The sequence below is a fragment of the Suncus etruscus genome, chromosome 3 (assembly GCF_024139225.1).
Source record: "Suncus etruscus isolate mSunEtr1 chromosome 3, mSunEtr1.pri.cur, whole genome shotgun sequence".
NCBI classification, from domain to species: domain Eukaryota; kingdom Metazoa; phylum Chordata; class Mammalia; order Eulipotyphla; family Soricidae; genus Suncus; species Suncus etruscus.
This window is the reverse complement of record NC_064850.1, coordinates 142,163,086-142,179,105: the sequence shown is the minus strand read 5'-3', so window position 1 is coordinate 142,179,105 and position 16,020 is coordinate 142,163,086. Positions and strand designations below refer to the sequence as shown.

At 41.1% G+C, this 16,020-nt stretch overlaps 1 protein-coding gene across 1 annotated transcript in view; it reads right to left on the bottom strand.

Moving 5' to 3' along the window:
* TMEM241 (transmembrane protein 241) overlaps positions 1–16,020 on the bottom strand; it is a 118,037-nt gene that overhangs the window by 85,125 nt on the left and 16,892 nt on the right. The window lies entirely within an intron of this gene.

Here is a 16,020-nt window from a genome sequence, read left to right as displayed (position 1 = left end):
CAAACTAGTATGCATTTTAAAAGGTTATTTAACTAGATTAAGTAGATTATTAGTGTCAAAAGATAGAATTGGACAGTAAGAATGCCAGAAAGGCCATGGTCTCCAAGCACAATGCCTGGAGTAACCCCACAACTACAACCAGGCATGGCCTCAGAGTTATCAAAACAAAAGAGTGCTAGAACTTAAGTGGGGTATTATGGTCTGATTTGGGGAGGGGCACAAGGATTATGCTTGGCTCTGTGCTCAGGGATCAAATTGGAGTCAGCTACAAACGAAGCAAGTATTTAATAAATGTAATATCTCTTAAATCATGTGCTGACTTCTTCATCCAGGAATCTGGGATGCCAGTTCAAGAGTTTTTAAAGAACTGCTGAAAGGCACATTTCTACAATTTAATTGTGGCCTCACCAAGAACTGCTTTTTATCAATGTCAAGTCTCGCTATGCTCAAAAAAAAGCTCAATATAAGCTCTCCATACAAGACTCATACAGTGGTTGCCACTTGCCTCCTCAACCAGTAAAGTATCATTTCCAATTATTGGCTACTAACTCAAGCTCCCAGAATCATTCAAATAATAAATGTAAATAAATGAGACTATCTACACAGACAACATAATAATCCCAAATAATCTCTTAGGATAGTGCCATTTCAAAAAGAGTATTGTTAACTTAATTAGTATGGGCACACACTGAAACCAGATCAGACCTGCTTTTATACACCTGGCATTGGAAAGTTTCCAGTTGTAGTGAAGTCTTCAATGTGACCTATAAACATTCATTCAGCAAAAACTTGTTGCTTGGGACAACATGCTAGAGCCCAGAGTTCTTATTGGTATCACCTTCACAGCTCACATTTATTGAGCTCTTGTTACAAACCAGACATTGTACCAAATGTTTGCAATATTACCTTTTTTTTTTTTTTGCATTATTACTTTTAAGCTGCATAAAAGTCCTTGTGAAAGGCTTTATTGTTATTGTTGTTGTCCTCATTGTGCAGGTTAGAAAACTGAAACTCAAAAAGTTTAAGTAGTTGGCCTGTGGTCAGAAGAGCTGGTAATGCCAAAACCAGAATTTGAACACTGATCTCTATGACTACAAAGCCTGATTTTTCTCTTCATGGAGTTTGAGGTTATACCTAGTTCTGTCCAGGAGCTCATCCTGGTACTCAAGGGACTATATGGAGCCAAGGGTCAGCCTGAGGCTCCAGCATTCTGTGCTCTCCAGCTCTCTGAGATATCTCCCTGGCCCCTAAAGCCCAAGCTTTTTGTTTATTTTTGCTTGGGGGCCACACTTGGCTGTGTTCAGGGCTTACTCCTGACTCTGCTCATGAGGTCACTCTTGGCAAGGCTCAGAGCACCATATGGGGTGCTGAGAATTAAACACAGGTCAGCCACATATAAGGAAAGCACCATGTCTTCTGTACCATCTGTGTAGTCCCCAAAGCACTAATTTTTAACTACCATTTCCTACTTTTTCCTCCAGAATTCCTCATCCAATGGAAGATGGTGAATGTAGGGGTAAGGGAAATCATGAACTGACTTCTTACAGGAGCTGTTATCTCTGCCCACATGACTTGTATGTTCAGAATACTGAACTTGATAAGAATTTGGTTCCTGGGACCAGAGTGATAGAGGATAGGGCACTTGCTCTGAATGTAGCCAACCCAAGTCTGTTCCCTGGTTCCCGATATGGTCTCCCTCTGTCCTTCAGGAGTGATCCCTGAACCTTCCTGGGTATGGCACATAAAACAAAATAAAAATTTTTTAAAAGAATCTGGAAAGACTACTTAGCAAACTCAATCTTCTCTCTTGAGTTTTCTTCTGGAGATGGGGTGGCCACACTTGGTGTTGTTCAGAGGCTTCCCCAGCATTGCTCAGGGGACCAAGAATGTTGAAACAGAACCCACAGAGTCCATATGCAAAGTCCTTTGAGCCGTTTCCCTGGGTCCCTCTTGAGTTCTGAACATGTGAAGAGGAATGTTCAATCTGGTAGAACTGACTCCATCTTGTGCATGTGGGTCTATCTTACTGAGCTTTTAACTTCAACAAGAAACAGAAGCTACATACTGAATGGCACGAAATGGTTTCCAGCAACACATGCCCTTCTCCCACAGTTCTGAGAACTGTGCAAAAATAATTTTTCCTTCCTTTCTCTTTTTCTCCATGGTAACCAAGGTCAGCTTGAGTAAGAGCCAGGCAGGTTCAGGGGCAGCAAGCAGAGTGTGCACAGTGGGGTCCTTCCAGAGAAGTTGCTTCAGGGAAAGCCGTGGCTGCCAGCAGCAGTCACACATTTGAAGAGCTGCCTGCACTGGCTCGTTTTGGAAATCAGAATTTGGATCTCTGGCTTGAGGTCTTCCTGAGTGTTGGTGTTTTCACAATATGGAGAGCTCAGACCTCACCACAGTTTCCTGCAGCAGATTAGCTGCATGACATCTGAGCTTTTTCACTTTTCCAGCGAGTGTGGTTAAAGGTAAAGACAAGGGGCCGGAGCTATAGCACAGCGGTTAAGGTGTTTGCCTTACATGCGGCTGATGCAGGACGGACTGCACTTCGATCCCCTGGCATCCCATATAGTCACCCAAGCCAGGAGCGATTTCTGAGCGCATAGTCAGGAGTAACCCCTGAGCATACTGGGTGTGGCCCCAAAACAAAACAAAACAAACAAACAAAAAAAACCAAAAACATAAAGGTGAAGACAGAAGCTGCTAGAGGGGATACTTCTTTATGCTTTTTCTATTCTGTCTCCCCCTTTTTTGCTTTTGTTTTTAGATCACATCAATGATTCTTGGGAGATGCTCTTGGTGGTGTTCAGGATCCTGCATATCGGGTTCAAACTCAGGCTTCATTGGGCCCATCAGACTCCTGCACACAAAGCTTGTGCCTCAACCCAATGAACTATCTTTCTCGCACCTCAAATGTTGTTGTTTTGGGAGGTCCCACAGCCAATGATACTCCACATTTACTCTTGTCTCTGAGTTAAGGGATTACTCCTAGAGGTGTTCAAGAGACCATATGAGGTGCCAGGGATCAAACCTGGGTTGGCCACACGCAGCACAAGTGCCCTACTAGCTGTACTATTGCTCTAGCCCCCAAGTTTTGTTTTGTGCCACATCTGGTAGCACTCCAGGGCTACCACAGATTTGTACCGGGAAGGTCACTCCCAATGGTGCTCAGGTAACCCCGCAGTATCTAGGGTCAAACCCAGACCTCCTGCAAGCAAAGCATGAAATAGCCTGTTGAGCTATTTCTTCAGGACCTCAAAAAACGTTTCCATCACTTACTCAACAAGAAATTAAACTGATTTTTTTTTTGTTTGTTGTTGTTGTTTTTGGGCCATACCCAGTGACACTCAGAGATTACTCCTGGCTATGTGCTCAGAAATTGTTCCTGGCTTGGAGGACCATATGGAACACTGGGAATCGAACTGAGGTCTATCCTGTGTCAGCTGCATGCAAGGCAAATGCCCTACCACTGTGCTATCCCTCCACCCCCAAAACTAATCTTTCTTTTTTTTAATTTTTTTTTTTTTTTTTTTTTTTTTACATTTTTTTTTTTTATTTATTTTTGATCATAGTGGCTTACATATTGTTGACAATGATATTTTAGGTACATATTTACATAAAATCAGGGGGAATTCCCATCACCAAATTGTCCTCCCTACACCTCCGTTTTTGTCCTACCACCCATATCCTCTTCCCTCCCCCCCAGGGTAGCAAGGATGTGTGGTTTCCTCTGTATCTAGCCTACTGCACAGTAGTCTTGCACCTCTTTGGTCCTGGTGTCTCCCTTGTTTCCCCCTCTAATTGGGGGGGCAGGACTAGCTAGTTCAGGTTACGTGGTTTTGTTTAAAGGAGAGAAAAGTAATAAACTGGGGTAAAAGTCTAATACGCCGAAAATAAGTGGAATTCTTCCAGAGGTTTTCAACATCGGTTTGAGAAATGAAGGAGAGAAAAAAGGTGAAACATTCCACCAGTACAAAAAGAAGTGTCAAATATCCCGTGAGGGCTCCAACAATAAGCACAAGCACCAAAAACAAAACAAAACAAAACAAAACAAACAAAAAAAAACAAAAAAAAATAAAAACCCACAAAAATAAACACAAAACAATCAAACAAACAAACAAAAAAATGTCATGGTCTTGATATAGGAAACATGGCATAGCATACAAAGGAAGAACAGAAAGGAAGAGAAAGAATAAGTGTAACTGGGGACAACTTCAATTATCACACCCAAACAGAGAAATTGACCAAAAATAGATGGGTAAATAAAAATAATAATAATAAATGAAAATAAAATAATATATATATTAAAAAAATAATGATTTGTGCTTTTTTTTTTTTTTCCCTCCTGCCCAGGCACAGTAAATATTGGGGTCATTCGAAAAGGAATTCACTTGGCCTAAGAGATATGGGGTTTCTCCGCCCTTGGAGTGTATTGTCATGGGATCAACTATAGACTCTGTTCAGGATCACTTACTCTCCTGGTGGTGCTTTTGTGGTGTTTGTAAGACCTCTGCTCTGTCCTGGGTGATACCATCAGGCCTCTGTGACTAGGGATCTCAGTATCTGCACAGATCCTGCGGTGGGAGTTATGATGAAGTCAGTCTTTGTGGTTCTAGAAGTTCTGTTCCATCATTGTCATTTTAATTCATCTTCTGTGGTTGGTGATCTTGGTCTTTGCACTGAAGCTAGGATGGCACCTAGGACAGTGTCTTTCTTTGCGCTTCCAGAAGCCCCATTCCATTACAATGGTCTCTGCCAGACCTTTGAATCTGGGGATCATGTTCATTGTGCAGATCGTAGTTGAAACCCTAGGTTAGGGCTTTTTTATTGGTCCCAAGCTGTATACAGTCTGGTCATGGTTCTAGCAGCAGTCATCTGTAACTCGAAATCTTGGCTTTTGGGCCTTCCAAAGGGTGACAAGTCTTCTGATTTTGTCTTGTTGTTAGCTAGAAAGGTTGGATAACCTTCACTTAGGTCAAGTTGTTCCCATTTTCTTCGTTGTCAGGATGTCATATTAGTGCTGGCATTTGTTGGTGGCCTCGCAGTATTGCGGCTGTCCCGGGTGGGATTTGTTTCCTGTAGGAGTTGTGGAGAACTGTGCCGTTCCTGTGTCTGGGATCCAGGGTTCAAGGCTGGATTGATGGTATCTAAACACTTGAGGTCTAGGTTAATTCCACATGACATATTTTCAAGGTAGGAGATATCCCTCTATTGTAAACAACTATGAGTTCCTATCTCTAATAGATAAGAGCTCTCTTTTTTTTTTGATATATATATATATATATATATATATATATATATATATATATATATATATATATATATATATATGTAAGAATCTCCCTTTATTTTAGTGTGCCTTTGCAGGGGGAAATGGTGCTACCTTATATTGTTGGTGCATTTGGGGGTGGTCAAAAGGGGAAAACAGAAACAGGTTACATACCCAAAAAAAAAAAAAAAAAAGATGAAAAAAATAATAAATAAAAAAATAGGTATCAAAAATGTATGTGCTTACATATGTATATGTAGGCCAGATTTTTTTTTAAATGAGGTAGCAAAGTATTTAAAGGGCCAAAGTGATGCATATGACTATCTTACATTTGGGGAAAAGCGGGTAAAGAGGTGGTGTGATACAGTTCTTATGCTTATGTTGGAAATACAGGTTTTCCCATTGTCTTTTTGGTTTTTCTTGTGGTGTGTGGGTCCCCAGGCATCTTTCCATCCCATCCCCAGATCTTCTTCAGAGTGGCAAAAGATTTGTGGCAGGGAGGTCCTGGAAGGGTTCTTGCATTGAGGATACTTTTAGACCTAAGTCCGGTTTCAGGTAACAGTCCACGTTAGGGGGAGTTGGTGGGGAGGGCCTCGCAGCATGGATCCGCAGGGGAGTTGGCTGCCTTTTCATGCAGGAGACGAGATGTGGGTTTGACTGGGTGTCCTCTCGACTGGGTGCTGGGTAATGGTTCGTTGGGGTAGGAGGTCAATCTTGATGCCTAATAGATTAAGGACTGAGGGTGGAGAGTTTTAATATGGCGGGAGGTCTGTATGGGATTGAGGGGTGAAGGGATAGTTGGATTTCCAGAGGGGGAGAAGGGGAAGGTATATGGAAGGGGTAGGAAGGGAGAAAAGAGAAAATACTTTAGAAGGAAAGAGAGAAGATAAATGGTAAAAAGTAAAGAGAAGAGTAGAAAAGAGAAAAAGAAAAATAAAGAAGAGAAGAAAAAAAAAGAAGATAGAAAATAAAAAAGAAAGTAGTGAGAAGAGAGGAGAGAATAGCAGGGGAATGCTAGTTTGCCTGAATTTGTTCACAGAATAGAGCGTGTAGTTTAAGTCTGTACGTCTCGGTTACTGCTTTGGTGGTCTGACTGGTCACGTGCTTCAGTTCCTAAAAGAAGGTGTAATCTAGAGATAAAATGTATGTTAAAGAGTTTTCTCGGGGCCATCTCATATTGCAAGCTAGGTATGGTATCTCATGTGGTATTCCGCGCTGCCATCTTAGTTTATCCGCCATTTGTATTCAAGGATGCCTGTGGATATAAAAGCTGAGAGGTTATTTTAAATATTATAAGATAAAGACAATAAAATGTAGTGTTATGGGATGATTCCATTGCAGACAGTGATTTTCCGTGGTGTTCTTTACCTGTGTTCCTGAATACTTTCTCTAAATGATTGTTGTGGGCCTTTGTCGTGGAAGGTTGATTACATACCTATTCTCTCTACGGTGCAGTTTTTGGTGTTGCTGCTTTCTTTGTGGAATAATGTGTAGTCAAGAGTTTGCGTTGTTCCTTTTTCAAGTACTTTGGGGACTGCTTCTGAGTATATGTTGACTATTGCAGTGTTTAGAGTTTCTACCCTGTTAAACCGTGTTATTTGATTGTTGAGTATCAGTTGTGTATAAGATGTGTGTTCTGGGTGCTTCAGAATAGTGCTACCATTCTGTGTTTCTCTTTTGTCTTCTGACTTACTTTGTTTAATATAATATGATCTAGGTCCATCCATGTTGCTGCAAAGTCTGTGATTGTATCATTTCTGACTGCCGTGTAATATTCCATTGTGTATATATACCACATCTTAATGATCCATTCATCTGTTGTTGGACATCGAGGTTGGTTCCAAGACTTGGCTATTACACTGAGTGCTGCAATAAATAGTGGGGTGCACATATATTTTGGAATGAATGTCCTTCCCACTTGGGGGTATATACCTAGGAGAGCAATTGCTGGGTCAAATGGCAGCTCAATTCTGAGTTCTTTGAGTACTCTCCAGACTGTTCTCCATAGGTGTTGGACAAGGGGGCATTCCCACCAGCAGTGTATGAGAGTTCCTTTCATACCGCATCCCCGCCAACAGAGATTGTTCCCATTATTTTTAATGTGAGCCATCCTCACTGGTGTCAGGTGGTATCTCATTGTTGTCTTGATTTGGATCTCTCTGATGATGAGTGAAGGTGAACATGTTTTCATGTGTTTGTAGGCCATCCTTTTGTCTTCCTCAGAGAAGTGTCTATTCATTTCATCTCCCCATTTTTTTATGGCTTTATTCGGTTTTGGGGGGCTCAGCTTTCTGAGTGCTTTGTATGTTCTAGATATCAGCCCTTTATCTGATATGTCGAGTGAAAAGATTTTTTCCCATTCTGTTAACTGTCTTCTTGCATTAAGTAGGGTTTCTTTCGCCATGCAGAAGCTTTTTAGTTTGATGTAGTCCCATTTGTTTATGTTTGTTGCTAAAGTTCTTGCCAATGGTGCTCCATTCTCGAAGACCTTTTTGATATATAGGTCTTCGAGTGTTCTGCCTATTTTATTCTCAATAAACTTTATAGATTCGGGTCTGATTTCAAGGTCTTTGATCCATTTTGAGTTGACTTTTGTATAAGGGGTGAGGTATGGGTTGATCTTCACTTTTGTACATGTGGTTTTCCAGTTGTACCAACACCATTTGTTGAATAGACTTTCTTTGTTCCATTTCAGGTTCTTGCCTCTTTTATCGAATATTAGTTGGCTGTATATCTGGGGGTTTATGTCAGGGAATTCTGTTCTGACCCACTGGTCTGAGGTCCTGTCTCTGTTCCAGTACCATGCTGTTTTGATTACTATGGCTTTATAGTATAGTTTCAAGTTAGGTAAGGAGATGCCACCCAGCTTCTTGTTTTTCAGTATTTGTTTGGCTATCCTGGGTCTTTTGTGGTTCCAGATGAATTTTGTGATTGATTGTTCTATTTCTTTAAAGAATGGTGTCTGGATTTGGATAGGGATTGCATTAAATCTATATAGAAGTTTGGGTAGGATAGTCATTTTGACTATGTTAATTCTACCTATCCATGAGCATGGGATGTTCTTCCATTTCTTTAGATCTTCTTCAATTTCTTTCTGAAGTGTTTTGAAGTTTTCCTGGTATAGGTCTTTCACTTCCCTTGTAAGGTTGATTCCTAGGTACCTGATATTTTTTGATACTATTTTAAATGGAATTGTATTTTTAATCTCTCTCTCCTCGACTTCGTGATTTGTATATAGAAACGCTACTGTCTTTTGTGTGTTGACTTTGTATCCAGCCACTTTGCTGTATTGGTTAATTGTTTCTAGGAGTTTTACTGTGGACTGTTTAGGGTTTTCAATGTAAATCATCATATCGTCTGCAAATAGAGATAGTTTGTGTTCCTCTTTCCCAATTTGGATTCCTTTGATTCCCTTCTCTTGTCGGATTGCTATTGCTAGGACTTCTAAGGTTATATTGAATATATTGATTACTCCTGGCTATGTGCTCAGAAATTGTTCCTGGCTTGGAGGACCATATGGAACACTGGGAATCGAACTGAGGTCTATCCTGTGTCAGCTGCATGCAAGGCAAATGCCCTACCACTGTGCTATCCCTCCACCCCCAAAACTAATCTTTCTTTTTTTTAATTTTTTTAAAAATTTAAAAAAAATTTTTTTTAATTTTTTTTGGGTCACCTTGGTGGCACTCAGGAGTTATACTCCTGGCTCTACTCTCAGAAATCGCTCCTCAGGGCCCATATGAGATGCTGGGATGCGAACCACAGTCTGTCCTGTATTGGCTGCTTGCAAGGCAAACACCCTACCGCTGTGCTCTCTGGCCCCTAAATGAAACTAATCTTAAAACACATTTAGATCTGTCATAGTAATGGAAGATTATTTCCTAGGGTGATATAAGCAAAAAGAAGCAGAAATCACATCTGGTCCTGAGCACCAGAGAGTGTAATCCTTAGAACATTCAATGGTTTCCCAAATTGTTGGAAATTATAATTCACTTCTTTACTTCCAAGGGATATTCTGAAGAGTGTGCTATCTCAAGTCAGCAGTGCAACTCCAGGCTTATTTCTTTTGTGACAATAGTCATTGAGCATAGGTGTCATTTAGGAGAACTTTGGGTTCTCTAAGGGTGAAATGGGAAGGATACACAGTATCCACAGTAGAAATATGCCATAGTACAAGGTTTCATGGAGTGGAAAAAATATGCCTCTGTGGGTTGGCACACCTTCATATTTAAAAGATTATGGCTCATTACTAAAACTAGTTGATTCGTGCTCCACCCTGAAATCTAGCCTGCAAGAAAACTTTTTTTTTGCTTATAAAATGAGGGTATAAAAGGCTAGAATAACACGGTGGGTAGGGTGTTTGCCTTGAACATGACCAACCCACGTGTGATCCCTATTATCACATATGGCCCCCTGAGCCTGCCAAGAATCATTTCTGAGCACAGAGCCAGGAGTAAACCCTGAGTGCCACAAGGTATGCCCCCAAAACAAAAAATTAAATAAAAATTGGGGATATGAAAAGTCAGAGGGATAGCACAGTGGTCAAAGGTATATGTGCCCAGGAATCTGAATTCAAATCCTGGTGTCATATGCTAATTCCTAAGCATGACTGGTGTGACCTGGGAGCTCCCAGCACCATCTGGGCTTCTCTATGATTCCCAGCACCACAGGCGAGAGCAACTGAGTCCTTGACCCTAGCACTGAATTTCCTGGCCCAGTTGGCTAAGTATTTCAATATTGCTAGGGAACTCTTAAGCATTGCCTGGAAGACCTTCCATCCTCAAAAAAAAATGATATATGGATATATGGTATATTGGAGAGAGAGAGAGAGAGAAAGAGAGAGAGAGAGAGAGAGAGAGAGAGAGAGAGAGAGAAAGAAAGAGAGAGAGAGAGAGAAATGGGCTGGAGCACAGCACATCCTTTCCATGTAAGAAACCCAGGTTTAATCCGTAGTACCAGCACTGCTAGATATGACACACACCCCCTTCCCACAAACACAGAGCTGGGATAGGACCCTTAGTGGAGTTACTAAGTATGGAAGACTACTGAGAAGTTTAAGAAAATGAACATGCAGTACTTGGGAAGTGCATGCATGGCACATGGAATAAAGAACTCAGTAAGAGTTCTTCTGGGGGCTAGGGAGACAGCACAACAGTGAGGGCTTTCTCAGTGAACTGAGTTCAATTCCAGTACTGCAAAAATGAAGTTCTGCTGGCTTTTCCATATATAATTCCAAAGGTAGACACCACTAGGAAAACCTGATCTGGCTACATAAAAAGAAAATCAAAGGTGACTGGTGAGAAACAATTTGCTTTGTACACAGGTTCGATTCCTGGCATCCCATGTGGTACCCTAAGCCTGCAGGAGTAATTTCTAAGTAATTTCTAATTTTTTTTTTTTTTTTTGGTTTTTGGGCCACATGGCGGTGCTCAGGGGTTACTCCTGGCTATCTGCTCAGAAATAGCTCCTGGCAGGCATCGGGGACCATATGGGACACTGGGATTCGAACCAACCACCTTAGGTCCTGGATAGGCTGCTTGCAAGGCAAACACCACTGTGCTATCTCTCTGGGCCCAATTTCTAATTTCTAAGAGTCAGGAATAACCTATGAGCATAGTGGGAGTGGTCCCAAAACCAAAACCAAAACCAGATGAATGATGAAAAAAGATGAATAAGATGAAAAGCCACCCAGGGGCCAAAGTGATCACAGCAGGTAGAGCAACTGCACTGCATGAGAACAATCCCAGGTTTAATCCCCAGTACTACATATGGTCCACTGACTCCAGCCAGAAGTATGCCCCGAGCATCACCAGGTGTGCACCTCTCAAAAAAAGAAAAGAAAAAGCCACATACAAATCAAGCTAGCTCTTAATATCCTTAGTGCATTCTAAATGTTTATATATTGGTATGTAAAAATCAACTCAAAAGAAAATAGACATAAGTCTTTAGACATAAATGAATAACTCTCTCATCTGTCTCTCCCACACACAAAAAAAAATAAAAATGATGAACTGGTAAAGGGGCCAAATGTAGGTATTAATGGAGACTAAATTTAGGAATGATCAGAGTGTAGAACTATAGGGCTATCCATCTAAAACTTTAAATAGTGTTGTAAATAATGCTATCTTAAAAAAATTGTCGGAGTTGGGGGGCGGCGTGGCGGGGAAAAAATTGTCAAAGAAATGTATTTAAAAATTACAAATGGCCAGGGTCTGAGAGTACAGGGAGGTTCTCGCCTTGCATGCAGCTGTGGCAGCCATGACCTGACCTGGTTCTAATCTCTGGTACCACCTGTGGTCCCCCCTTCACAAGTGTCCAGGACCACTACCAAACACAGAGCCAGGAATAGTCCCTGAGCACACCAGGTGTAAGGCTAAAATCTAAAAAAAAAAATTCCTTTAAAACGTACTCTTTGAGGTAACTAATGATACCTATAATTCCAAGTGGAATAAGGCTATATTTCATTCTGATTGATGATCATCAAATATGCCAGACACTGCTGGGCTTGCTACTGTTTCCTAGAACATGTCCCTCCCATACCTGTACCTGCAGGGCCCACACTCCAAGGCTTAAAAGTCACCTTTATCCAGGAGTCCTTCTTACCTTTCTTTTATTCCATCCTCACCTTAGGTGCACATACATACATGCCATCTGCCTCTCTAAGATTTCCCCTGATGAGGAATTAGAACATCCAGATTCTAAAAACATTTAGAACAATCAGGTTCTAACCTAAAACTGTAATGAAAAAAAAAAAACCTGCTGTATTGTTATTCTTCAATACCATGAACTTCAAATTCTGAAATAAAAGCAGATTTTTTTTATTTTGGTGGAAGGAAAATGGCTTGAGACATGCTGTTGATGCTGGTAGCTATTCCCAGCTCAATGCTTGGTATTTGGTATTTGGACTATCAAGAACAAGATTCTTGCATGCAATATGAGCACTCAGTCTGCTAAGTTATCTCCCCATAATAAAGGCAGTGTTTTTGAATTTTATAATAATTTATCACTTTTTCTTATTAAAAGGGAGTACCAGGGGCCAGAGACATACATAGTTCAATTAACTGGAATACATAAATGTGTACAGAAGAATTTGGTTCAGTGGTCCAATACCACTGGGAGTGACCCCTGAGCACAGAGCCAAGAGTAGCTCCCTCACCAGCCCTATAAGGTGTGTCCCAAAACCCCAAAGAGAAACACACATTAGGGGCTGGAAAGATAGTTCTATCTTGGGGCTGGAGTGATAACACAGCGGTAGGGCATTTGCCTTGCATGCGGCCAACCCCAGATGAACAGTAGTTTGATTTCCAGCATCCCATATGGTCCCCTGAGCCTGCCAGAAGTGATTTCTGAGTGCAGAGACAGGAGTAACCCCCGAACGCCGCTGGATGTGGCCCAAAAAAACAAAGCCAAAACAAATCAAGATAGTTCTATCACAGCTGAATGCATGCTTTGTATGCTGGAGACTCAAGTTTGATTCTTGGTACCTCGTGATTCCCTCAAAGGCACTGACAATGTTATATACAAACCAGTTATAATATTAAGTTAGTAAAGAAAAGTTCACTCACTTACGGTTTGGCCAAGAGAGCATTAAAAGTTTGTCCCAGTACTTTTTTTGGTACTGGTGGAGTGTTTCACCTTCTTTTTCTCCTTCATCTCCCAAATTTATGATGAGAGCCTCTAGAAGGATTCCACCCATTTTTGGGGTATTAGACTCTTACCCCAGTTTATTTATCTTCTCTTTTTCAGGCAAAACCACGCAACTTGAACTAGCTAGTCCTGCCTACAGTTAGAGGGGGAGATAAGGGAGGCATCAAGACCAAACAGGTGCAAGACTACTAAGTAGTGGGTTGGATACAGAGGGGACCACATATTCTAGCCGCCCTGGGGGTGAGGGAAGAGGAAATGGGAGGTAGGACAAAAAACGGAGGTGTAGGGAGGACAATCTGGTGATGGGAATCCCCCTGGATTTTATGTAAATATGTGCCTAAAATGTTATTGTCAACAATATGTAAGCCACTATGATCAAAATAAAAATTATATTAAAAAAAAAGTTTGTCCCAGTGATTTATGGGCTCCCATCTGTGTTAACTTTGTGACTCTGTGCTAACTGTAATTCCTTTCTAGACCCTAGAAATTGCTGATGCTGATCTGGGCTGGCTCACTGACATGTCACAGTAATGTGTGCCCTGCCCCGGAGCAGTGTTAAAGAAACTATTTTCTCCCTTTTTGATCATAAGACTGTCACTATATCTTGTTCCCCTCACAGCTTGTGGAATATGAATAATGGTCTGTTTTACTACAAATTGCAGCTAATCTTGCATGATTTAATTAATGCTTTGTTTAACTAAATGCTGGACCACAGTTCTAGGGGATAAATGTGATTGCAGTCTTCGAGTCATTAATCAAGGTTTGAGCCCTGACCCCATTCACTGCACCATGAATAAGACCAATAAAATTTCCTGGTCATCTCTCCTATTTAGATTTCAGCACATACACTGGGTTCAAGAGTGACCTCTGAGTACCATCAAGTATGATTCTAAGACAAAAGAAAAATAATTAAGATACATGCATTACAGACTCTAACTTGTCATAAAATTGCCCTTGGGAGAGGTTATATAGATTCACCCTCTATACTGGACAGCATCTTGGTGTTCCTCCCAAAATTTAGATATTGATTCCAATTGAAACCTCAACGTGAAGGCATTTGAAGGTGTAGCCGGAAGGGAAGCAGGTCATGAATTTGGGGTGGGGGAACTCTGTGATAGAATTTATTTTCATATAAAGAGACTGGGGGTGGGGAAGCTAATATGTGGCTCGGTAGCAGAGTGCCTGCCTCAAATATGGAAGATTAGGGTTTGATTCCTCGCACCCCCAAAAAGCTTAAGAAAAACAGTAGTGCTTCTCTCTCTGTCTCTCTCTCTCTCTCTCTCTCTCTCTCTCTCTCTCTCTCTCTCTCTCTCTCTCTCTCTCTCTCTCTTCCTCTCCCAAAAAAGTTCAAGTAATACAGGAATGCTTTGACTTCTCTATCTTTACCTGTCCTTATCTCCCTCTGTCTCTCTGTCTTTGTATCTCTCTCTCTCAATTGTATTACCAGAGAAGTTCAGTCTCCATCATCCTTTCCCCTGATCCATGACATCAGTCTCAAAAACTAAGAAATAATTAAACATCTAGTGTTTAAGTCACTCAGTCAATTTCAGTCAATTTCATTTTAGTTATAGCAATCAGAACAGGTGGCAATGCCCTCTCTGACATCTCTTACTCATATGATGTAAAGTATAGCGAATGGCCTACATGTTAGAAACTAAGAGGACACAAGTCTCTAAGGCACCCTTTCCCTGCCTGAAATTCATTGAGGCACAGCTACTAGGCCTCCGATGCTCAGTTATTTATTCTTTCCTTGTTCGATATGTCAACAAAGGATACAAGATAGACTTCAATCCGGAGATGGCCCTGCATGATCTCCATGCTGATGATGAGAGAGAGAGAGAGAAAGAGAGAGAATGTATGTGTGTGTGTCAGAGAGAGAGAGAGAGAGAGAGATGATAAAAGAGAGGACTCTTTGTACTTAACACTTAGTTCCAAATCTGTGATGAAGCATAATTTTTCTTTCATGATTTATAAGCACAAGTGATGTGTTACTTGAGGTGAGAGTTTGTTTGCTAATTGTGCCCACTCCTTATAAACTCTGATGAACAGTATTTCACATGAAGCTAATTCTAAACCATTGACATGCATCTAAAACTGCTGTTATTGAGATAAAGGCTAGTTAAATTAAATCACTTGCTTTTCAAACACAGCATACATTATTGAGGGAACATCTGCTCCCTGAAAACACCAAGTTTATCTGTTCCTGGGCTGGTGATGGGCTTTTTGAGCTGAATTCTGGGACTCTGTCTAGGTTATACTGACATCTAGTGGACCTTATGTTTCCAAACATGAAAATAAGCAACAGATATTCCAAAGGCAAAAACAGTATTGCCTAATATAACAATTCCATCCCTTTGTAAAGTCAATGTATACTTGAAAGTTTACAAAAATGTATATGTAGAGCCAGAGAAATAGCAGAAGGGGTAAGGAGCTCTCCTTGAACTCAGCCAATCTCTGGTTCAATCCCCAGCAACACATGGTTTCCCAAGTCCATAAGTAGTGAACCCTGTGTACAGAGCCAGAAGTAATCCCTGAGAATCTCTGGGTGTTGGCCACCCCCCAAAATAGACAAAAAGTAAATTATATAAAATAGAAATGAGAAATATATATATTTTCTTTTTGATCCATAACTGGTCAATATGGTACTCAAATATCCATATACTCTTTTCTTCCTCCTTCCTACTTTTGTCAGACTTTCCCATTCCCTCTTTATTCTCCTGCTGACTCTCTAAGGGTCATCCCTATAGACAAAGTCCAGCCTCATGTTACCTAAGCCTAAGAACCTCATAACTGTATTCTTTAATTGATATTTTATTTGATTGTGGGTTTACACATGGGTGCGCTCAGGACTAACTCCTGGCTTTGTACTCAGGGATCACTCTCAGTGGGCTCAAGGGACCATAAGGGGTGTTGGGGATCTAACTCAATTTTATCCACTGTATTATCATTCCAATTAGGAGAACCCCATGATAAAAGACTCTCACAGAGCATAATTTAAAGTAAGAGTTGGCAAATGACTCCCAGAAAGGCCAAATCTCTCCCCTCCCCTCCCCTCCCCTCCCCTCCCCTCCCCTCCCCTCTCCTCTCCTCTCCTCTCCTCCCCT